Raw genomic sequence first — 25,545 nt, forward strand, 5'->3', positions numbered from 1 at the left:
GCCAGGATCTGAACCCCAGGGGGCCTGTTTTCAAAGTGTGTGCTCTCTCCACATGCCATGCTGAACACAGTCTTCACAGATCAGGTCAGATCAAGGAGGGAACATGCCCAATGGAGAGAAAAGCACTGCAATAAACTCATATTTAATATAAATGATTGGGAGGGCCACCTGGGTGGCTAAGGTCACGATCTCAGGGCTGTGAGATGGAGCTCCACCTTGGGCTCTGTGCTGGGCCTAGATCCTGCTTAAGAATCTCTCTCTCCCTTTACCCTCTGCCCCTCCTCACGTCTAAAAAATAAAAAAATAGTTAATTTTAAAAATGTACGATTGGGGCGCCTGGGTAGCGCAGTAGTTAAGCGTCTGCCTTAGGCTCAGGGCGTGATCCCGGCGTTCGGGGATCGAGTCCCACATCAGGCTCCTGCGCTGGGAGCCTGCTTCTTCCTCTCCCACTCCCCTGCTGTGTACCCTCTCTCGCTGGCTGTCTCTCTGTCACATAAATAAAATCTTTAAAAAAAAATAAAAATAAATAAATAAAAATGTACGATTGCTTAAACTGTTCTGTTGTTACTTTGGGTGCTCTAGAGTTTTTTATGCCACACTCAAATAATTTAGTCAGAAGAAGAAAAAAAAACTGCCTCTTCCCCGGCTGATAGCACATTTGCCTGCAAGTAAACAAGCTATTTGTTCATGTCTCAGAGACACTGAGCAGAGACACTGAGCAGCCAATGCCCAAGCTGGGCAGTAAACAGCTCTGCAAAAAAACACCCCCTCAGATCCCATTTTCATCCTCGGGTCACACACATCTTCCCCACAACCAATTAACAAACAAATTAACAAACTAACTTACATGCTAAAAAAAGTCCTGAACCTGGAGCCAGTGAGCTACTCATAACTTCTACCATGTGACGGCTTACCGCGTAGAAGCCACAAATAGAGCTGTGAGAGTGAGTCCCTGGGAAGGCCTTTACCCCCTGATGGGAAAGTGGCAGCTCACTTAGGATATCCCTTAGGTGCACCAGGAGGTGAAGCAGCCCAAAGTGGTCTCACTTCCAAGGCTGAGGGTGGGGCCGGGCCTCTTCCCACTAAATAAGGTTAGCTCTAGGGCCTGCAGGAAGCTTTGGGAGGTCAGGTACTGCCTAATTTTCTAGTCGCTCTGGGACTGGTCTGGTGCTCTCAAAATCAGGCTAGCAGGGGAAATGAATGGAGTTGCTCAGGACCAGCATCAGCCTCACCCCACCCTTGGTACTCATTTGGTCCTGAAAGGGCTCAAGATGCTGGCTGGCTGGCTGGGTCTAATAACTCTACTTGCCTTCCCCCTACAACTTGCTTTCCATCCATTACCAAGGCCTGGCCAATCAGAGCCTCATGACTGGCTTAGGGCTGGGCATTTGACCCAACCTGGGCCAAGGAGAATGTGCCCCAGGGTTCATGCTACAGCCGTTGGAAAGGATGTTCTCTCTTCACTGGTTGGCCAAGTGGGTAGGATGTAAACTTGGAGCCCCTGGTGGCTCCTCTGCCACCAAGTGAGAAGCACCTACCTGAGCATGAGCCAAAACTGAGGAAAGAGGATTTGAGATATGGAGAGGGATGGATCTCTGACAATACCATCTGGGGACTTCGTTTCATTAAAACCAGATCCTCCTGGAATTTTCAGTTATGTAAGAGAATAAATTACCTGTTTCTCTGGGTTTACGTTATTTGCGATGGAAAAGATTATCCTTGAAAATATCAGCTCCCAGGCAAGGCACTGTTGAAACACGGGTGAACCACACAGGCACCGTACCCACCTCATGTGGCCCACGTCTACAGCAAGAGACACTGAACAGCACAGGGCACTGATGGGGCCCAAAGAACGGTGCACAATCCAGACTGGAGGGAGGGTAGGAGTGATTTCTTAGAAGAAATGCTTTCTGAGCTGGGCTGACAGTGCATACAATTGTTGGAGGGGGCAGGGAAGTGGGGAAACAGCAACGTGTAAAGCGCCCGAGGTAAGAGACAGCACTACTTATCTCAGAAATCAGAGTGGTGGTGATGGTTGATGACAGCCTTGTAAACCATGGTGATGAGTTTGCATTTGACTCTACGGAAATGGGGAGCGCATATGCAGATCTGTGCCACAAATCTCACGGTGTGACCTCTGGAACTGGAACCACTGAGTTTAAATTTTAAATTGACTGATACAGGCTATCGATCTGCATCAAAGATTTCCAGGATACCGTATATGCAAATCAGAGATATGGGCCATTTTGGGTAAAGAGCCTAGAATGGAAATTTCTTACCTAAAAATCGACTTTCAATACAAGTTACATGGAGATAAAAAAAATAAAAAGTAAAAATAAAAATAAATTAAAAAGTCACATGGAAAGAAAATGGAGTTATATTTTGGGTTTAAGTCTCACTCTGCCACTGGTTAGCCAGTGTGACATCATCTACCTAAGCCATACCACTAATATGGGGATCTTCACACCTACCCCTGCAGGGAGGGCTGTAGTGTGGATACGGAAAAAACATGCATATTTGTTCAAGAGAGAAGATCTACCAGCACCTCAAAATACAGCAACAAAAGACTGATTGATTTTAGGTACCGAGCAGTGTCTCACTGTGAACATTCAGAAGTTAGTGTGCCTCCAAACAACAGTCCTTACAAAAACAGCCTGGCTTTGTGAGAAAACATGGAGGCAGACCCATTTGGGTTTTGGTTATGTGACTTCTAAACTTAGAACTTGAAGTAGCTCCTTAAACTTTAGTTCCTATCCAGTGGAGGTTTCTTTGTATAACAATAACAACAACAACAACAACAACAACAATAACAATAATGTGGGAAACTAAATAAATAAAAAGCAGCTCCACAGGTGAAGCTTAAAATAAACCCTAGGGGGGGAGCCTGGGTGGCTCAGTCCGTTAAGCAGCTGCCTTCAGCTCAGGTCATGATATCAGCATCCTGGGATCGAGCCCCAGATCCAGCTTCCTGCTCAGCAGGGAGTCTGCTTCTCTCTCTCTCCCTCTGCCTGCTGCTCTGCCTACTTGTGCTCTCTATCTCTCTGTCAAATAAATAAATAAATAAATAAATCTTTAAAAAATAAAATAAAATAAATAAAATAAAATAAACCCAGCACTCAGGCCGTTTCTAGGAACTCTTACATGAAATATGGTTAGAAAGAGGGCATTACAATTAAAAACATGAACTGTCCAGGGGAAAGGCCACTAAGGCGGACAGTGAGGTCTGGTCCTTTGGTGGGATCAAGAGGACGGGTCTAAAGGGCTATCAAACTGTGTTTATGGCAACAGATGGAAGGTGCAAGTGGACTGACCACCAGTTGGTGCACACGGGCCAAGAGGGGGCATTGCTAGTCATCCGCTTCTACTTCCTGACCTAACTGCTTCCCTTCTGCACCCAGAAACTGCAATGTTGACCCTACACAGACAGTGTCTCTTCATCAGTGTGATAGCTGCCCATGCCACCTAACCACTGCCCTGGAACAATTCTTGTGTTCTGACCTGGTTTAGATTACAGAAGTGGGGAGGCTCTGGTTCCATCCTGAAATCCGAGCTTCAGGCCCAAAACCTCTGGAGTCTACACCGACTCAGAGCTTCACATACTCGCCTTTGCGAACACCCCCATTCTCCTGCCCTTTCTTGGGTCTGACCTGGAACTCCCACTGCCCCACACAGATCCCTACAATCAAACGAGCAGCTCAGGATGAAGATCAGAGAAGCTGGAACGTAGGTGGAAATGTTTGCTATTCACTATGAATCCATCCCCAATCATTCAAGTTTCTCCCCAAGTGAAGAAACTGTTTCTCATATCTTGGCAGCTGCAGAAAACGAAGGTTTGCCTTTAGTTTCCACGGTGCCAACCCGGCCTACGTGCCGGCACAGGGGCCAGACAGCTAAAGACCCAGCATAACAGAATTTCTAGGAGAAAATGGACTCAGCCCATGAAGTCTATTGCTAATGTGTTGAAGCACCAAACGTACCCTCAAAACTAGCTTCTTTCTTGTCACAAAAGCAGAGTCAAGAAAGGTATTTCACAGCCGATTTGTGTCATCCAAGTATTCACAGCAGAACATTAAAAACATGTCCAAGCATCAACGTGGACACCAATGCTGTTAAGGCTGCAAAACTGCACAGCAGAGCTTCCCAAAGAAAAGATGCTTCTTCACACGTGGGGAGTCAGAGCACGCTACAACCCTGAGGAGACCGTGCAGCTGGACTCACAACTATCCTACTACAGAGAAAGCTAAACGCCTTTTTTTTTTAAAGGGGGGAGAGGGAGTTCCTCCCAAATGGCCGGCATTTAAATGAATGCACCCTTTCTTCTCTTGTAGGACTGGCCTGCAATCTCTGGAATGCATCCCAGGGCAGTGGTTTGGAGTGGGTGTCTAACAGGAAATTCTGGGCAGTCTATGCATACATTACATTCCTTTCCCACTCCAAGAAAGAGTGGTCAACAAACACAATTTTCCTCTGTTTGAATAAAAGGGGGGGGTTGAGGGGGGTTACTGGGGTGGGGAGAGGCCAGGGCACAGACCGCACAGAGTTCAAAAGCAGATGTGGCTGCTGGGAATCCAAACATCCTTTTCTCCTAGAAAAAGGACTTAGTCACCAAAAGTCACCTTTTAAGATATCCACGCAGTCCCTATTCTAGTTCCAAGTGATAAATTTCCCCTGGCAATTGCACCCAGCACTCTGAAAGAAACGTACCTCTGAAAAGCTCTTTTCCTGCAGCAGCCTATGGCTGGCAGGGATGCCTCCAGCAGAGAGGAGTCAAGGGGAGGAGAAGCGGCTGATGGCTAAAAAGCTGGGCAGGAGGAATTCCAATCTCGTCCTTCCATGATGGTAGGATGTGTTTCCCTTATTCACTGCTGGCTCCTAACAGCCCTCATTAGTTCGGTGCCTCATTTGCCAGAAGCCCTTGACATCATAATCATAGGCCTTCCCAGAGTGCAGTGCCCAGATGACACCCCATTTCCCAATGAGGAAACGGAGACTCAGAGTACTTACAACTGTGCGGTGAGGGTGCTGGGGTTCAAAGCCAGAAGTGTCTGACTGTGGGGCTCCAAGCCTTCCCACTACCCCTCCCCGCCTCTCCCCAGTCCTCTTCTGGGTTTGGGGTTTACTTCCAAGGAGAAAATGAGTGTGAGGCCTTGTGCTGCCTGCCATTACTCCAAAGGCAGCGCTTCTGGAAAGTCCATAGTGAGCCAAGGCCTATTAGATAAGGCCAGACACAGTGGTTGTTCCACTGTGCCCTGAATGTACCTGGGCCACCAAACTCTGTGACTCAGCTCCCAAGAAGTGCCCCTGTGCTGGGAATGCCCTCCACGCCTCAGCACGTCCCGGACCCCTGGCCCAAGGCCACACAGCTCCTAAGTACCAGGGCTGGACAGAAACCAGGTCTGTGGGAGTCTAGAATCGGAGCTCTCAGCCATCATGTACAGAGGCTGTTTTTCACAGCAAGAGCCCACCTAAGTAACAGAACAAAGATTTAAACAGAAAATGCATTTAAGAGGAAGTAAAGGTTAAAATTTAACAGTAATCAAATAAATGAACACTTACACAGTGAAGTCCAGTTTTGTACCTATTACATGAATAGAAATGATAGAAATAAAAGGAGAGAGCCAATGGTGGTGAGGTTCTGATGGCCCAGGCCCCTTCGTTCACACGTGGCTGGTAACTCTGTAAACTAGAGTTTTGTTTCAAATGAAACAATTCATTTGAAAAGCAGAGGAGTGATGTGTTGAAGACCACGAAATATTCATGCAAACCACGTGCATGACCAACAGAGTAGGAATGCTTAATTAAACGAATGCAGAGCAGCTGGGCAGAATACTGAGCGGCCCCAAGAAATACCACTAGGAAGACCCATGGAGAAGTGCCTGTGGTCACTGTCTGGGGAAGCATCTCAGACACTGCACATGCTCTACGTCTGTAACTCTGTCCTGTGTTTCTGGTCAAGATTTGGAACGTAGTAGGCTCCAGGGCTATGGGCTTGGAACTCACCTTGTTCATGCCTGAATCCCTAAGACATAGAAGCAAGCTGGTACAAATAGGCCCGTCGTGACAGATGTTTACGGAACGAATGAATGTATGAAAGGAAACACAGAACGATGAAAATGACTGAGATTCTATTAGAAAGAAACAGCTCCTATGATTGTTCAGAGAGAGGTCGGCTCAAGCAGCTCTATCTCCTGGGAAGCCCTCTTGCCCACAGCGAGCCTCTTCCCCCAAGCCGGTTTAATCTATGCCACCTCATATGGCCAACCCCACATCTGAGGAATCCAACTCTTAGCTCCCAGACATTTTTAGTGAAGGTGGAAACCCCTATAAAATAATTAGTGCAATTTTTCAGAAAGAGAGAGAAAGATTATATAAAATTCACCAATATGCTCAGTAGGCATGGCCACCTCTGGATCGTAGGACTAGGTTGTTATTGTTCTCCATACTTTTTTATTGTTTCTCAATTTCTACAATCTGTAATTTATAATGGAAACATAGAATTAATATTAAAATGTTTGTTTCTACTTAAAAAAATATATGTGAACATTTTCACATATCTGACACCCTTCTACAATCTTACTTTGATTGGTTACATTGTATTCCACTGTGTGGATGCATACCGTGCCATAATTTGTCTTTGGACATTTATGTTGTTTCCTTTAAAAAAGTGTCATGACAAATACTTCAATTCATTTGCAACAGCAATGCTAGGAACGATCTACTTGTCCATTAATCTGGGACAAAACAGAAGAGATCGTTGGTGTGGAATATTCTACAACTGTTAAAAAGGCAGCTGCAGCTCCGTATGTACTGATATTAGCTAACACTTACGTAAAATGTGCCAGTTGCTATTTTATGCACTTTCTATACAGTGACTCGTTGAGTCGTTTCAGTAATCTTATGATGTAAGGACTATTATTATACTCTTTTTATTGATGAGGAAACTAAGCCCAGAGAAGTTAAGAAATTTGTCTAAGATGACATAGCTAGTACGTAGTAGAGTTTGTTCAAACCCAACTCATCTGTGCTTTTTAACCTCTGCATTATATTGCCTACTGATAATGGAGCACATTCTGAGACTTATTAAATAAGAAAAGCAAAGTACATATGGTACATGTAGCATGCTACCATCAACCTTCAAATACAAAATTCAATAGGTTAGCAAAATAAAAAGCACAAGCATGTGTCTATTCTCACAGGTGCAAAGAGCATCTCTGGAAGCATTTACAAGTAACTGGTTGCTCCATGGCAGAGAAATGGAGGACAGAACTGGAAGGAAAGGAGAATGATTTTTCATGCTATTTCCTTTTAGTATCCTTTGAATTTTGTATCACTTATTAAAGTAATAATTCTATGTAATGTATCACGCATTGTAATGAGTAAGAAACATCCAAAATAATACTATGGTGAAATTAGTGCACCTAATTTTATGTGCATGTCTGATTATTCCATTAGAAGAAATTCCTAGAAGTATAATTGCTAGGACCAGTCTTTGAAAAAATGTCAAGCCTTGGAGTGCCTGGGTGGCTCAGGTCATGATCCCGGGGTCCTGGGATCGAGCTGCATCAGGTTCCCTGCTCAGTGGGGAGTCTGCTCCTCCCCCTGCTTGTGCTCTCTCTGTCAAATAAATAAAAATCTTGAAAAAAAATGTCAAGCCTCTTGATACCTGTGGACAATCTGCCACCGAGAGAGGCAGTGTCAATGTACGCTCCCACCCGTGGGGTGTTCCACTGAGGCTGTGCCAACACGGAGACTTTAAACAGCCCTTGACAGTCTGGGAGGTGGAAATGGCAACCCTGTCGCTTTCATGTGCATTTCTTTGATTGTCATCCAAGTTCTATAATCTCTCCTATACCTTTTGGCGTTTCTATTTCTTCTCCTGAGAACTGTGCTTATATATTTTTTGCCTATTTTTCCATTTTTTCTTTGATTTTTAAGAGTTCCTTTGCCCTATATTGGAGACATAATCCTCAGGCTGTTCTGTATGTTGTAAATAGTCTCAGTTTGTTTTAGGCCTTTTGCTTCTGTTTACAATGGTTCTGTAGATGTGCAGAAGTTTTAAGTTTTTAGGGAGTCAGATCTAATATTGTAACTGATTCCTGCCGCATTAATATGATATACTCTTCATTTACATTTTCTTCTAGTTGTTTTTTTTTTTTTAGTTAAGGTAAATCTCTTTTAAAGTAAATATTTCATCTGTTAAGAGTTTATTCTGTATACAGTAGGATATATGAATCTACCTATTCCCCCCAAAGATGAAATATCCTAATAATATGGATTTAACAATTCTCCTTTATACACTGATTTGGGCATTCTATTCTGTTCTGTCCCTTCCCAACCCACTCTGCTCCACTCCATTCCTCTGCTTGTGCCAGTAACACAAAGCTTTGCTACTGCAGGTTTATTGTTTTATATTTAACAGTACCAGTCCCCCTTTATTGTTTTTTTTTTTTCAAAAATTTCTTGGATAGTCTAACCCTTTATGCTTCCAGATGAATGTCAGAATCACTTTATCAAGTTCTAAAAAAATGCCATTGGGATTTGGTTGCATCCGGCTCATAAAATATACATCCACTAATTCTAGTTAATTCCATTAAAGTAATTAAAGGAAGGTTAAAATGAAAAAGTTAAAAAAAAATCCATTTGTTGTACCTTATTCCCCAAAATTGTGCAAGATTAATAATGGCTTTGGGTATCAGCTTAAAAAAGACTATTACAACTACAAGATGTTTTATATAACTCCCATGATAACAATAAAGAAAATACCTATAGAAGAGACACAAAAGAAAATGAGAAAGGAATAAAAAGTGTGTCACCACAAAAAAGTCAATGACACATAAGACAGCTAAAAAGGAAAAAGAGAGACAAGTTACAGGACAGAAAACAAAATGCACTAGAAGGAACTTCCCTATCACTAATTAGTATAAATGTTGATAAATTAAACTCCCCAAGCAAAAGATATAGAGTGGGTGAATGGATAAAAAAATAAGATTCAACTATATGCTGCCTACAAGAGACCCACTTTAGATTTAAGAACACACATAGGCTGAAAGTCACAGGATGGAAAAAGACATTTCATGCAAATGGTAACCAAGAGAGGAGAGCGGCTACACTTATACAGACAAAATAGATTTTAAGTAAAAACTGTCACAAGAGACAAAGAAGAGCATTATCTAATGGTAAAAGGGTCAATTCACTGGAAAGACAACAATTATAAATGTATATGTACCCAACACCAGAGCACACAAATATGTGAAGCAAGCATGGGCAGAGCTGAAAGGAGAAATAGACAGTGACACAATAATAGTAGAAGATTTCAGTAATAGACACAACATCTAGAGAGAAGACAAAGAAACAGAGGACTTGAACACCACAAGAGACCAAATGGACAAACAGGCATATACAAAACATTGCAGCCAACAGCAGCACAACATGTATTCTTCTCAAGTGCACATAGAACATTCTCCAAGATAGATCACGTTAGGTCACAAAACAAATCTTAACAGATTTAAGAAGACTGAAATCATACCAAGTAACTTTTCTGACCACAATGGAATTAAACAAGAAATCAACAGCAGAAGGAAAACTGGAAAATTGGCATATATGTAGAAGTTAAACAACATATACTTATTTGAATAACCAATGGGTCAAAGAAGAAATCACAAATATCTGAGAAAAATAAAAACAAAACATACCAAAATTTATGGGACATAGAAAAAGCAGTACAAAGAGGGAAGTTTAGAGTGGCAAATGCCTACATTAAACAAGAAGAATGATATCAAATAAACTAACTTTATACCTCAAGGGACTAGAAAAAGAAGAGCAAACCAAGCCCAAAGTTAGCAGAAGGAAGAAGGTAATAAAAATTATAGCAGAAATAAACAAAATAAAGACTAGAAAAACAATAGGAAAAAAATCAATGAAAGTAAGAGGTGGTTTTGGCACAGATCAACAAAACTGACAAACCTTTAGCTAGGCTAATTAACAAAAAAAAGAAGACTCCAATAAAATAAAAAATGGAAGAGGAGGCATTACAACTGATGTCACAGAAATAAAAACAGAAAATTTTGAGACAACTATGAAATGCTATATGCCAACAAATCGGATAACCTAGAAGAAATAGGTAAATTTCTAGAAACATACAACCTACCAAGACTGAATCATGAAGAAAGAGAAAAAACTGAACAGTTCAATAATGAATAAGGAAACTGAATCAGTAATCAAAAAACTCCCAACAAACAAAGCCCAGGGTGAAATGGCTTCACTGAAGAACTCTATCAAACATTTATTTATTTATTTATTTAAAAGATTTTATTTATTTATTTAAAAGATTTTATTTATTTATTTGACAGAGCGAGAGAGACAGCCAGCGAGAGAGGGAACACAAGCAGGCGGAGTGGGAGAGGAAGAAGCAGGCTCCCAGCAGAGCCCAATGCGGGGCTCAATCTCAGGATGCTGGGATCATTCCCTGAGCTGAAGGCAGATGCTTAACGACTGAGCCACCCAGGCGCCCCATGTATCAAACATTTAAAGAAGAATTGATGCCAATTCTTCTCATACCCATCCAAAAAATTAGAGGATGGAACACATCACTCATTTTATGAGGGTGGCTTCATCTTAATACCAAAGCCAGACAAAGACCTACAAAAAAAGAAAAGCACAGACCAATATCTCTGATGAATACAGATGTAAAAGTCCTTAACAAAATACCAGCAAACCAAATTTAACAGCACATTAAAAGGATCATATACCATGAGGTGGGATTTATCCATGGGCTGCAAGGATGGTTCGACATACATCAATCAATCGACGTGATACACCACATTAACAGAGTGAGACATAAAGATCACACGATCTTCAACAGATGCAGAAAAGGCATTTGATAAAATTCAACACCATCTCATAATAAAACACTAAAAAAGGAGGATTAAAAGAAAATAATCTCAATACAGTAAGTATTTTTACATATGTAGCCGATAGTTTTGTTATTACTGTTATTATGTTACAGTTAAACATATCTCTCCTATGAAATGGCTCCCCCTCTGAAAAGCCCATAGTTAACATCATACCAAAGTGAAAAACTGAAAGCTTTTCCTCTAGGATCAGGAACAAGGTAAGGATGCCCACTTGCCACTTTTATTCAATGTAGTAGTGAGTCCTAGGTAGAGCAATTATACAAGGAAAAGAGATAAGAGGCATTTAAATTGTTAAGAAAGAAGCAAAACTATCTCAGTTCATAGATGACATGATCTTATATGTTCAAAACCCTAAAGATCCCATAAAAAACTATTAGAAGTAATAAATGAATTCAGCAAAATTGTTGGATACAAAATTAATGTACAAAAATCAGGTGCTTTTCCATCTGCTTACAATAAACAATCCAACAATGAAAAAGGAATTAAGAAAACAGTTGTATTTCCAATAGCATCCAAAAACATGAAATTACTTAGGAATAAACTTAGCTAAGGGGACAAAAGAGTTGGACACTGAAAACTACAAAATACTAATAAAAAATTATAGAAGACACAAATAAATGCTAAGACAGCATGTGTTCATGGATTGGAACTCTTAATATTGTTAAAATGTCCACACTACCCAAAGCAATCTACAGATTCAGTATAATCTCTATTAAAATCCCCATGGCTTTTTTTTTTTCAGAAATACAAAAAAACAATCCTAGAATTCATATGGAACCCCAAATAGCTAAAATAATCTTGAGAAAGAAGAACAAAGCTGGAGGCCTCAGATTTCCTGAAAACATATTAGAAAGCTACACAACAGTATGGTGCTGGCATAAAGACTAATGGAACAAAATAGCCCAGAAATGAACTCACATGTATATAGTCAAATGATTGATCTTCAACAATGGAGTCAAGACTACACAATGAAGGAAGTATGGTCCCTTCAACAAATGGTGTTTCTGCAAAATAATATAACTGGGCCCTTGTATTATTCCACACACAAAATCAACTCAACATGATTAGAGACTTAAACTTAAGACCTAAAATTATAAAACTCCTAGAAGAAAACATAGGGAAAGACATTGGTCTTGGCAATGATTTCTTGGGTATGACAGACACCAAAAGTGCAGGTGACAAAAGTAAAAACAGACAAGTGGGACCATAGCAAATGAAAAAGCTTCTGCACGGCAAAGGAAACCATCAGCACAGAGAGAAGGCAACCTACAAAATGGGAGAAAACATTTGCAAACCAGGTATCTGGTAAGGGGTTAATACCCAAAATACACACAGAACTCCTACAACTCATTAGCAAAACAAAACAAACAATCTGATTTTAAAAATGGACAAAAGATTTGAATAGGCATCTCTCTTAAAGAAGACCTGCAAGGGCCAACATGTATATGAAAGGATGCTCCACACCACTAATCATCAAGGAGATGCAAATCAAAACCACAATGAGATAATATCTTACTCCTGTAAGGATGACCATTAATAATTAAAAAAAAAAAAGAAAAACCCACAAGAGAAAATAACAAGTGTTGACAAGGATGTGGAGAAACTGGAACACTTGAGCACTGTTGCTGGAAATGTAAAATGGTGCAGTCCCTGTGGAAAACAGTATCATCTCAAGTAGTACTGTCAGCCCCCAGAGGGCAGTAAATTCACCAGTACATGTTTATTTAGTGTCTACTATGTGTCAGATAGTGTTCTAGGTGGACAAAACTTACATCTCTGCCTTCACTGAGCTTACTTACATTCTAGAGGGAAGAGACAGACGATAAATAAACCTGTAAAGTATGGAGTATGTTAAATGATGGTTAAGTATTGTGGATCAAAGTAAAGCAGGAAAGAGGTGAAAGAGAGGTATGGTGTGTGTGTGTAGGGTGTGTGTGTGTGTGTGTGTGTGTGTGATTCAAATAGGATATCTGGGGGAAGACCACACTGATAAACTGACACCTGAGCAAAGGCCTGAAGGGTGGGGGCAAGCCTTCTAGAGGAAGAGCACTCTGGGCTCAGAGTGCAGCAGGGGCAAATGTCCTGAGGTGGGGGGCATTCTGGCATGTTCAACAGCAGCAAGGGGACCAATGTGGCTGCAACAGACTAACTGAGGAGACAGTGGTAGGAGTGGAGTTCAGTGGTGAAGCACCAGGTCAGGCAGGGCTCGTAGGCCACTGGAAGGACTTGGTTCTTCCTTGATTAGGATGGGAAAGTTGGAATAGCCCCATAAAAATGGCAGGCTTATGACAGAACTTAAATAAAACTATTTAGGGCCAAAGTCAGGTCCTGTGGAGTCACCACCCCTAAGGAACAGTCCTGGCTTTGGAGAACTATCACCACTTTAAGGAAAGAACCTCACAACTGATGTGTCTCCTCCACTTCGCCCTCTCCCATTCTGTTACCTGCCTTCCACTGGCCTCCACACATACCCCACCCAGCATTCCTTCTGTAATGTTTCCCTACCCTTACCTGTCTGTCAGCACCTGCCCTACTCCCAGGACCAGATACATACTTTGCAGGACCCCGTGCAAAACAAAAATGCAGGGCTCCTTGTTAAAAAAAGTAAGAATTTCACAACAGTGACAGCAGAGCATGAAACCGAGTGTGGGGCCCTCTGCGGGGCACAGGATGCACATCCATGAAGCCGGCCCTACTTCTTCCCAGTCTACCAGAGAAGGCAGATGAAGGCAAGGCCCTGTGAATGAGGGCTTCCTCCCACCCCAAACACAGCCCCAGACAGAGGTGCAGGGTAACAGCACCCCTTACTACATTTCACAAAGAGCGGAATGGGTCCGGGTGGAAGAGAAAGACAGGCGCAGGAACCAGCAGTGGGAGGGCAGCTTTTCACAGGGCACGGACAGCTTCCTGAGGGGGAAAGCTGATACTCAAAGACAGCCCTAAACAGCAACGTTTCCTGAGTACCTCCTTTGCACTGGGCTTGAGGGAACGAGACAACAATGGATGATGCAGGCAAGTATCCACAGTGGTTGGCGGAGGCTTCCCTTGGACAGAACAGTTTCCCCGGGGAGATGGGACTGCAGCTGGGCCCGGAAAGATGGACAGAGGGGATATGGAAGGACATTTATATGGGAGAAATGGAAAGTTACAAGAGCAAGCAAGGAGCCAGTGTGTCTGAGCAGCAACGGGGAGGCCAACTTGGCTGGTGGCAGAGGACGTCCCAGGTAGGACCACGGTGGGGAGGGCCTTTTGCCTGAAGGCAGTTTGTGTGTGTGTGTGTGTGTGTGTGTGTGTGTGTGTGTGTGTGTGTGTGTGTCAGTGAATGCTCTGAGGAGGGACAGGGACAGGATGAGAGCTGTGCTCTTGGAAGGCTTGTCTGGCAGTGTATGAAGGACAGACGGCAAGCAGGGGTGAAGGCAGGGGGGGTGGGAACCTACCCAAATTAGCTGGGTAGTCTTACTATTGGGAGTGGGTCTGCCCAGATGGACAGACATGAGAGAAGGTTTAGATGCACATTTCCAAAGAAGCAACAACAAATAAGAGAACTGTACATCCCTGAGACAAAGTTCTCTGGCAGGATGCCCCAAACCACGTGCATCCCGCAGAATTCCTAATTTTAGAAACCAGACTGGAACTTGTCTGACCAAAATAAACCTGGCCCCAAATATTTACTTTTGTCATTATTTTGCAATTGTGAAGGCAGGAAGATCAACATAAGCCCAGAAGGTTTTCCATATTACCCACCAGGATAATTCCTCATGGTGCCCTCTAACCCTTCCTGGAAAAGCTGGTAACTCCTACAGGGGAGTCTCCAAGTAAAAGTAAAAGCTGTTGGCTCTGGGTCATTTGTCCCTGTTTTTCAGTCTCTCACATATCAACTTTGGACTTCATAACTCTTTCGAATTCCTTTTTCGCATGGATAAACAAGCCTCCCAATCGTGGGATAGCAACCACAAGGGACAAAAGAGCAAATGGCTGGCCTAGAGAAATTTATTTTCATCACATCAACAGGACACACAGCACTCCTTCCCTCTCTCTAGGCCAAATAATGGAAACAGTTTTAGTATGAATCATGATGAATTCTGAATTCTTACCTAGTTGAAAATTTCAACTAGTTTGAAGTGTATGGCAAGAGACCTGTTGTCCTTGTTCCCAGTTTTCAAACACAGAAACTCTTCCCTGTTTTGTTTTAACAAGAGAAAGGTAAAATAGAGTTTGTGCCTGCGACGTTTTGAGGAAAACAGGCATCAGCTCCCATGCATACGGACAGATGTTTTCAGATTAATTCTGAAATTTCATCAAATCACATGTTTGTGTCATTCCTTTGCTACAATCGTAGTTTTCCTGACAGCCTAAATAAGTGATTTAATACCGTCTGGATTTTGTATTGCTTTCTAAGTGTGTTGTTTCATTTAAAAAAATAGAGAAAAGCAAGGAATACCTAGAAGGCTTGTTCATATCAAGTAGCTAAGAGTTTAATAATTCAGATGGAAATATGCACATTAAATGTCACTGTCGACAGCCTATAGTTTTAACTGTACATTTATAATTCCCATAAGATCATGACTTTGTAAGAAATCTTTATAGTTATTTGTTCCTTAACCAGGAATCTTCTACGGTATATAACCTTTATAAATGGAAAAAATATTAACAAATGACCCCAAGAAACCTCTCAAGATAAAAAATGCTTAAACCACATATTTCAAAATAAACCCCACATTTTGGGGGACTGAACATGGAATAAGAAGTACCATGTGATTCTTCCTACACAGAGCTCCATTCTGCCAAGATCAGATATTTTAAGAACACGTTTGAACTATCAGTTGGGATGCAGTCCTCTGGAATTCTTCACGGCATTTTTAGGGTTCCCCAAAAGAAGAGCTCAGGGCTCCTTCCTTCAGTTGACTACTTCCATATTTCTTCAGGAGCACCAGCAATAGGGATGGTGACCTCAGCTTTCCCTTCCGCATCCCCCACAATCAACCTGCTGCCAGGCGCAGGCTCTTTTCCCATCTGCTCAGCCGTCATCCTGGCCCACGCCACCACCCCTCCCTCCCCGGGACCTGTGCAACAGTCTGACTGATGACAGGTCTCTCTGCACCCACTCCTTCAGAGCAGTCTTTTCTGAAATGCAGATGTGGTTAGGCCCTTTCCTGCTTACAGCCCCTCAGTAGTCCCACCTGGCTCAGACTGGGCTGCTGTCATGTTACAAGAGACAAGGTAACATAGAACATAGTAAAGGATGCTTGATGAACTCACCCCTTACTGTCCATGATGGAAATGCAGCCCTGGCTCGTCAAATGCCCACAGGCTTGGAGAGTCCAGCAGGCCTGGGGGCTCTGAGGCTGGGCTGGGCTACAGCCTTGAAGGTAGTCCTTTCACAGAGACACTTCGGCACCCCAGGCCAGGAGGTGGCAAGGTCCCAGCTGATGACCAGGCTATGCTCACAAGCCTCACCTTGCCAATCACTTGCTTAGGACCTGGAATGCTCTTTCCCATAAATACCATGTGACAAAGAGTGATAAGGTGCCCATAAAAGCTGATTTAACCCACAACTCAACAGAGCTACCTTTGCAAGGAAAAAGAGTAGCAATCTATTTAGTAAAGATTTATCTGGCACTGGATATAAGGGTGCCCGCTAGCTCGTTTCATAAAATAACACCCTGAGCCTCTACCCTGGGCAGAGTAGGGAGAATCTTTCCATGGGATGGAGCAACTGGGACTTCACAGCCCAATTCTTGTCCTGAGATCTGACTTCACTTTGGGAATCCAACTGGCCACTGTTGTCCCTGTTTCAGGTAGCTTCAGGACACTGCTTCTCAGGCCACTCGGGCTCAGTCTGGGCACAGACCTGGGCCTGCAGGTCTGAGGACAGCATTCAAGAATCAAAGTTCAAGTAACCTGTAGCAGCTTCTAATGTGGCTGCCCTCACATTCCTCTCCATGGGAACTCTATGGGCCCGTCCCCGGCTACCGCTCCAACTCCAAGCACAGGTCTTCTTCATTCCCCATGACTTGGGAAGAAGTCCTCAAGCACTTGTGAACTCCACAGAGGCAAGGCCCAAGACAACAGAGGACAAAGAGAAGAAACGGGCTGTCCCAGGACGACCAGGAGTTGTAACGACCACTGTCTTATAGGAGGTATGTCCGCTTACCACACAGAGAAGGCCTCGCAGACCTCAGAAAGTGGAAACAGTTGCACATCAGCTTAAAAGCTGTACACACTGTGTGTGTGTGTGGGGGGGGGTTGGTGCTGCTGCTGGTGCTGCTTCCTCACACTAGGTATGTGCCAGATGCTGACTAGGCACTGAGAGCTTAAAAACAAAGAAAGAAATGCTTCTGTCCTTGGGAGAGGCCCATACTAACGAGTGGGAGGGGACAGACACACACACACCCAGCTACCTATAACACAGCCTCTAAACGTGGGCATATCGACTGCGGCACGGGTCAAACATGTCCGGCAGAATGGGCACTGGTCCCGCACACCCTCTGGTCTCCGTCCTGCCCGCGGAAGAGACAGTGCCATGGATCACAAGCTACACTGGTCAGCCAAGCACAGATGGAGGCGCCGCTCCTCACGTTGTAAGCAGTGCAAAGAACCCCAGACGGCACCCATTCCCAACAGCCCCTCCTCAGGCAAGTCACTGAGCCGCTCTGAAGGGAAACTCTGTTAGCTGGAGATAAAGGCCCCGTGCTGGCCACCTCCAGAGGGTGAGAGAGAGAGAGAGAGAGAGAGATAAAATCACGGGTGAGAAAGTATGAGGACGGCTCTCTCGACTCCCTCTCTCTCTTGTTCCTGTCATGAGGACTCTGGTTCACCGAGGCTCAGAGAGGCCGAGGGTCATGGATGCAAACCCAGGGCTCGTGAAGCCAGGCCCACAGGGCTAAGAAATGCAGAGGGCAGCAGGGCACATGGGGGTTGGGGCAGGGAAGTGACTAGAACTGGGCTGAACTATCAGGTCCCCTTGAACCTAAGTGAGCTAATCAGGCCAAAACACTTGCCCTTGTCCATACGGCACGTGGAAGGCATCCACATTAAATCCCTAGTAACTGAAAGCACCACAGTGCAGGGGTGAAACGGATGGAGAGCCTTAAACCAGGCACTAGTCTTCCCTCCCAAAAGGTCACTTGCTGAAAATACCACTCTTTACGAGGACGTTTCTGAATCAAAAATGCCACTTGTGCCTGGCCCTCGACCATCCACAGACCCAAATGAGGAAGAGCCCGGGCCCCCCACACACCTCCTGCCAGGGCGCCCAACAGGGCCTGTCTCCCCCTCCACTCCGATGTTAAAGCACCAGGGCAGATGTTCACAGGCTGCGGAAACACAGCTGAGCTGAGGGGGAGCAAAGCTACAGAACAGCCCAAGCTGCCAATTAAAAGGAGAAGACTGCTTCCTTCCTGAGCAGTTCCAGCAGCTCACACCCCTGCTTGCGGCAGCAGACAAGTCAGCTCTGGAGAGAGCTGCCCCCACGGTGCTCAGTCTCACCAAGACCTGGCACAGGCCAGGCAGCGTTCCATCTGCTGGAGGGAAGGTCTGAGGAGCTCAATTCTGGTAGCCAGGTCGGTTCAGCCCCCAAGACAGGGTGCTGCAGCATACACTCAAAGACCTCAAGCAGAGACGTGAATTCCTGTCTTTCATCCAGAAATTGTTTCTCATGATTTGGCTAAATCCTTTCTGTCCTACAGTAGGTTGAATAATACTCCCCACCAAAGGCAGCCACATACTGACCCCTGGCACCTGTGAAATGTTACCTCTATGGCAAAGGAAAGTAGTATACTTGATTATATTAGGGATCTAGAGATGGGGAGATTACCCTGGATTATTCAAATAGGCCCTGTATGTAATCATAAGGATGCCAAGAAGGTCAACATAGGAAGTAGGAGACGGGAGAAAAGAAAAGGAGGCTGGAGTGAAATGAGGAAGGGGTCATGAGCTAAGGAATGCAGGTACCCCTGAAACGAGAAAAGGTCAAGAAATAGATTCTCTCCTAGAGCCTCCAGAAGGACCCAGCTCTGCCAATACCCTGACTCTAAACCAGCGAAGCTGATTTGACTTCTGACCTCTAGAACTAGGAGGGAATATGTGAGTGTTATTTAAGCCTGTAGCAGAGCCTGAGGGAAGCAATCACCCTCAGGGCTTCCATAACTCTCCACCCTCTTAAATGAGCTTTCTGCCCTGCCTGCTTTTGGTGGCTCCCTTCTCCAGCCATCCTGTGGGTTCCTTCACTGGGCTTACTCACGAGGGGAATGCCCTGCAAACCAAATTTCCTTCTCTGTCTCTCCTGAGGCCCTGCCACACACAGCTACTGGAACCCAGGAGCCTCTCTGAGGGCAGAGGCTGATGGAGAGCCCATTGTCCTGAAGGAGGGGAGCCCTGGCCCTCCTTCCATTTGGTCCCTGATGATCCTTCCTCCTCTGCAGGTTCCCATCTGCTAACTAATTCTCGGGCTCCTGAAACCTTAGCCTCCCACCAAGCCCTCAGCTTCTCTAGGACGGGGTTTTGGATTAGCGAATACCTATTGTTATCAAATCCCTTCACACCTGCCCTGCCCATTCCTATTCCGGGCTCTACCTCACACTTCACTTTTAAAATAAAGATGGAGGTGAAAACATATTCAGAGATTCTGTCCTGTCATGTCATGTTAATTATTAACTTGAGGCAAAATTCCACAACTGTTTTTCCAGGGAAGGGAAAAGCTTTAAATTCTACATTGGGGAAACTGTTTGGAATGTCCTCAGGTGAGGGGTCCTATCTTGAAGCACACTCAGCATATCTTGAAGCACACCTTGCTTATCCTGAAACAGCAAGGATCCTCTGATCAGGAGACCCTCAGTGCAGTTTCCCAAAGGTCCAGAGTCCACAGGAGAGTGTCTTCTATAGAACAGTATAGTTTCCAAACTTTACAATATCGATGGACGGCTATTTTAAAAAAGGTAACTCATACAAGGACCCTAATATAAAGTACTGCAAGCTGAGATGAGCTGCTTTGGGGAAGGAGGCAGGAAAAACTGCATCTGATCCTCTCAGCCCAAGGGGGATTTCCGAGCCATCTGAAAAACACTGATATCACTCGTCATCTATTTGTGTATTATGTATAGTCTTTTCAATAACAAATATTCCCACTGACACAAATTCTATTACAATAAAAGGTGCTCCTGCCACTCCCTCAGTGCCCCTTAGGGTTCTCCTCTCAAGATTTTCTAGGCCCTGTTTCCCCTTCCAGAGCGGGAACAGGAGGGAGGGAAGGGTACTTTCCTCACAGTTCTGACTGGCTAACAGCAGCCGATCACATACAGTTCTTAATGTTTGCTGGGTGAATGACTCAAATTGTTTCCAAGCTCCAGGCACTGCCATTTATTTAAGATCCCACCTCATGCAAAAAGACAAATGAGAAACAACTCTACCATAATTGAAGAATACAATTTCTCAGTGTCACAATAAAGCAATACACATTTTGGTCTGTTTGTTTGTGATCATATTCAAGCAAGAGAACATGGGATGGAGAACTAGTAAGAGACCGTGTTGATATAAAAACAAAATGTGATTGGCAGGACGGAATGAAGTTAGAACCCTCTAGAAATGGGAGCCCAGATGACATTCCCAGGGAGAGGCAGACCACATTTACAGGCTGGGGAGCTCCAAGAGCTACATTAAATGCAAGAAGCCTTGGGAACTATTCCACATGTGTCCCTAAAGGTAGTGAGCCAATCTGGGAGCAGGGGCATGGCCCTAGGAAGAGACCAGGCACATGGCACAGGGGGCCACCAGGACTCCCACCAGCCCAAGCAGACACAGGGACTTCCAGAGCTGGCAAAGCCTTGGCTTGATGAAGCAAGCAATGGGGGCAGGTTGCACAGGGGTCGAAGGGGCTCTGACAAGTTAGACTTTGAGGAATGTCCTTTAGTTCCTTACTAAAGGTATGGAGAAATGAAGCGACCTCCACAAAGTCAGAGTTGGTTAGAGACAGACAGAGGCTATGACTTAGAGCTCCAAGCCCGAGGTCTGTTCTCTCACTCAACAAAGCAAATAGGCACGTGAAACTAAGTATACCGAGCATATTTTCCTTCTGCAGCACCCTTCTGTATGCTTCCAGTTCCTTCCTGCCCCTGCCTTTGCTTTTGCTCGCCACCTCTCCTCACTGCACACACCTGAGGGGCCTTCTGCTAGCCCCTAACCCTTTCTCACCTTTTAAGGCCCAGTTATATGAAACATTGTGAAATTCTTCCCAAAAATTCTAACCCACATTTCTTTTCCTTAATTCCTGCTATGCCTCTGGGCACTTGGCTCATCCAGCTCTTTTCTCAAATTTTTACTGTCAAACACAATAGCACTGAATTTTACATTTTGCTTATTCGTGCCTTATTCGCCACCATATCCCCACTGCCTGAACACTCAAATTAAGGTTGAATGAATCAAAGAATGAAGGCTTCATCACTCACAGTTTGTCTCTGGCTGAGGACAGGAACTGTCCAACACTTCCTTTAACACTCCTTTGAAAGTTATAAATAAAAATTTGATGACTGAGTAACACTGTGTACTAAAGAGAAACATTTAATAGTAAAACTATATCTGGTACACTGTGGTCTGGCATTTGCTGTAAGGCTACATTTTCAAGTAGATGACATCGATCTAATAAAGTCTAAATTTATTCATCTATATTGTGATATAATTTAGGACAATTTATCAGCAGATAATTTTCTAAATAATTACAATGAGAGTGTCTAACACTTCAGGGCAAAAGATGTGCCATAAATATTAAACAGGATATACAAATGCTTTCTTACATTTCATTTGTATATAAACCAGAGTGGAAAACTCACTTTGCATGAGTAAAATTATTCATATTCTGCTAAGTTCTATTTTAAAAGCTACAATAGTTTAGTTGTGAAGATCTATCTTCTCTGCCATTGGACTGTGAGCTCCTGAGGAAAGAAACTGAGTCCTTGTTCTATCCTTCCTGCATCTGTCCTTCCCTGTACTGTGCCCCGACCTCACCCAGCCATAGGCCCTTGATGCTCAATAAGTATCTGCTGAACAAATGAATGAACACAAAAATGAATGTGTGCACTGCCCAGTCAAGCAAATGTTCCACTCCTTTCAACTCCAAAGCAATGACCATCAGCACAGGGTCACTGGGAACCTCTCCTGACCTAGAACACAAGAGATGTGATGAAGCTGGACAAAAATTATGGCATCTCAGTGGGTAGAAAGAAGCAGGACACCTAGGTACAATCCAAATTTTGCTTGTGACTTGTGCACCTAGAATGTGGCACCTAGATGCTGCCTCTCTGGGCCTCCGTTTCCTTAACTGATCTCATTTAGCACCACCAACCTGCCACTTTCCGGTCAGGACAGTTGTGCAGAACAAACATTGTGGTTTCTGGGAAAGTACTTTGCACACTATAAAGCAATGTATTTGTTTCTTCAGGTTCTCATATCAAAGCCACTTATGCTGGGTGGCTTAAAACAGCAAAAATTTACTGCTTTACAGTTCTGAAGGCTAGAAGTCTGGAATCCAGGTTATCAGCAGGGCCACATGCCCTCTTTAACTTGTAGGGAGAATCCTTTGCTTCTTCTAGCAGCTGGTGTTTGTTCGCAACCCTTGGTGTTCCTTGGCTTGTAGATGTACCACTTCAATATCTGCCTCTGTCTTCACGTGGCCATCTTCTCCCTGTGTGCCTCTGTCTCTGTGTATCTTCTGTGCTTCTTATAAGGACACAAGTCCATTGGATTAAGGGCCTACTCTGCTACAATATGACCTCATCCTAACTAATTATATCTGCAATGACCCTATTTCCAAATAAGGTCACATTCTGAGGTACTGGGGGTTAGGACTTCTCCCCATGTCTTTTTGTAGGACACAATTTAATCCACAGCATGCACCATGTGAATAAAAGTACCACATTTAAAAACCACTGAAATAATGTTAGACTAGGTAATTCAGACTAACCCTCCTGCTGAGACTGAAAAAAGCTGGAAAAATGTTTTTAAAATTCTGCTGGAAGTTATGGAGGATTATCAGGCAATGAATAACAAAGCCAAGATTCAGAAGAAGAGAAAAATCCAGAGAGGCAAACCTGGGATTTGGGGACACTTCCTCCAAGAGTGCCTGCTTCTGGAAGAGCTGGCTAAGAGGATGAAAGGCTAAGCAGTGCTTTGGACAGCCTGTGGAACTAGGATCTAAAATTAGAGTCCTATTCCCAAAGTGCTACACTCTGAGAGTAAAGGTGAACCACAAGCAGACAGATCCTCACAGATACAAAGGCCCTCTCAATCCCTAAAACTGGATGGCAGTGGTACCAGATCACTGCTGCTCCACGTCCTGCCAGAAGCAAATATAAATTCTTTTGAAAGTATGATAACATCACTGAAGGACTTTAGTTATTTCTGTTAAGTTTTCATCTATGATGTTTGGCACTCAATCAAAAATAACCAGGTATATGAGGATATAAGACAATATGAATGGATTCTGACTAAAACAACAGGCAATAGAAAGAGACTCAGGGGGTTGAAAATAAAAGTGCTATCAGACACAGAATTCTTTTTTTTAACTATGCTTAATATGTTTAAAGATAAAATTGGAAAGTTTCTCAGAGAACTAGAAACAAAATAAAAAGATAAAAACATAGAGAAACCCTGGAATAAAAAAAAAATAACTTACATTAAGAATTCAAAAGATGTGGGGCCCCTGGGTGGTGCAGCTGGTTGAGCCTCTGACTCTCAGTGTCCGCGGGGGTCATGATCTCAGGGTCCTGGGACTGAGCCCCGCCTTGGTCTCCCTGATCAGCATGGAGTCTGCTTCAGGATTCTCCCTCTCCCTTTGCCCCTCCCCCACTCACTTGTACTCTCTTTCTAAAACAAACAAATCTTAAAAAAAAAAAGAACATGAAATGCAAAAAGGTTACAGGAGATTAAAAAAAAGAATTCAGTAGGTGGGTTTAAGAGCAGCTTAAATATAGCTTGAAAAGAAAATTAGTGAACTAAATGATAGGTCCAAAGAAAATACCTAGTTTGAAATTTAGAGAGACAAAAGGATAGAAAATAAAGATGAAAGAGTAAGAGATATAGGGGATGAAAAAGGAAGGGATCATAGATACGCAGTTACAGGACAGGAAGGAAAGAATCGTGCAGAAGAAGTACCAGCCAAAAAAATTTAAAACTGAAAAAAAAGACATCAAGCACAGATCCAATATCTTAAATGGATAAATCCCACACAGGATGAATAAAAATAAAGCTATACCTAAGCACGTCACAGTAAACTGCTGTGCACCAAAGACAAAGTGAAAATCTTAGAAGCAGCCAGGGGGAAAAAAGACAGATAATCATCATGGGACTTAAATAAGATGGACAGTTGATTTCTTAATGAAAATACTAAAAGCCAAAAGGCACTGGAATATTGTCAAAGTACTAAAAGAAAATATCCAAATGTTTAAAGAACAATTAACACCAATTTTGAATAAACTCCTAAGGAAGAAATAACACATCTCTTATACAAATTCTTCCAGAGCACAAAAATGATGGCATTTCCCAGTGCATTTTATGAGACAGACTAAACCATAGCAGAGATATCACCAAAGGGTAAAATTATATGCAATCCTTGTCAGGATGTAAAAAATCCTGAATAAAATATTAGAAAATGGATCCAGCAACACATAAAAATGATAATACATCACAAGCAAATGGGTTTAATGCAGGAATGCAATACATCACATTAACAGGATAAAGGGGAATAATATCATAGAGTCAGAAAAATAATTTGATGAAATTCAATATCCACTTATGATAAAATTCCTTGCAAACTAGGACTAGATAAGGACTTTTTGAATCTGATAAATGGTATTTATAAATAACTGTGGCACTCATCATACTTGGTGAAATGTTGAAAGCTTCTTACAGAAATCAAGGACAAGACTAGAATGCCTAAATCACAGCCTCTATCCAACATCATGCTGGAAAAAAGGAGGTATAAGAAAGGGGGGAAAATCTCATTCACAGATTTTTTTATTGTGTGCACAGAAAATCCAAAGGCATCTCTGGATAAATTTTTAGAATCAACAATTATTTGGTAGATATAAAGTCAGTCTGAAAATATCACTTGTGTTTCTAAATATCAATAATAAATATTTAGAAAAGGAAAAAGAATCTAAAGTTATAATTTACACTAACGTCCAAATATAAAATATCTAGGAATAAACTATGATATGCAAGATATGCAAGACCTGTACACAAACAATTCTAAAATGTTACTTGGAGAAATTTTAAAGTCCATAAAAAATGGAGGGACATACCATGTTCATGGTTTTGAAGATTCCATATTATAAAGTGTCCATTTTCCCTTAGATTCCGTGTAGTCTTGGAGAAAACCGGAGCAGTTTTTGTTTGTTTTACGGAAACTGGAAACAGATAAGCTGATTCTAAGACTTAAACGGAAATGCAAAGAGCCAGTAATAGACTTGCTCCACTGGATACTGAAACTTACAGAGCAACAATAACTAAGAAAATGTAATTTTGGGAAAAGAACAGATAAGTAGACTAATGCAATAGAACAGAAGCCCTGAAACAGTTGCAGGCAGATATGTGTTCCCACACAGAGAGAACAACGTTGCTAGATTCCTGGAGCAACATCCTT

General features: G+C 43.1%; 1 protein-coding gene across 1 annotated transcript in view; it reads right to left on the reverse strand.

Moving 5' to 3' along the window:
* The window catches only part of VILL (villin like), an 85,638-nt gene extending 60,309 nt beyond the window's left edge, over nucleotides 1-25,329 (reverse strand). The window contains exon 1 of the mRNA XM_034662242.1: nucleotides 25,205-25,329. The gene's annotated coding sequence lies outside the window, so the exon portion shown is untranslated. The remainder of the gene's footprint in view (nucleotides 1-25,204) is intronic.
* Nucleotides 25,330-25,545: the final 216 nt, after the last annotated feature.

This window comes from Ailuropoda melanoleuca, chromosome 6 (assembly GCF_002007445.2).
Source record: "Ailuropoda melanoleuca isolate Jingjing chromosome 6, ASM200744v2, whole genome shotgun sequence".
Taxonomy (NCBI): Eukaryota; Metazoa; Chordata; class Mammalia; order Carnivora; family Ursidae; genus Ailuropoda; species Ailuropoda melanoleuca.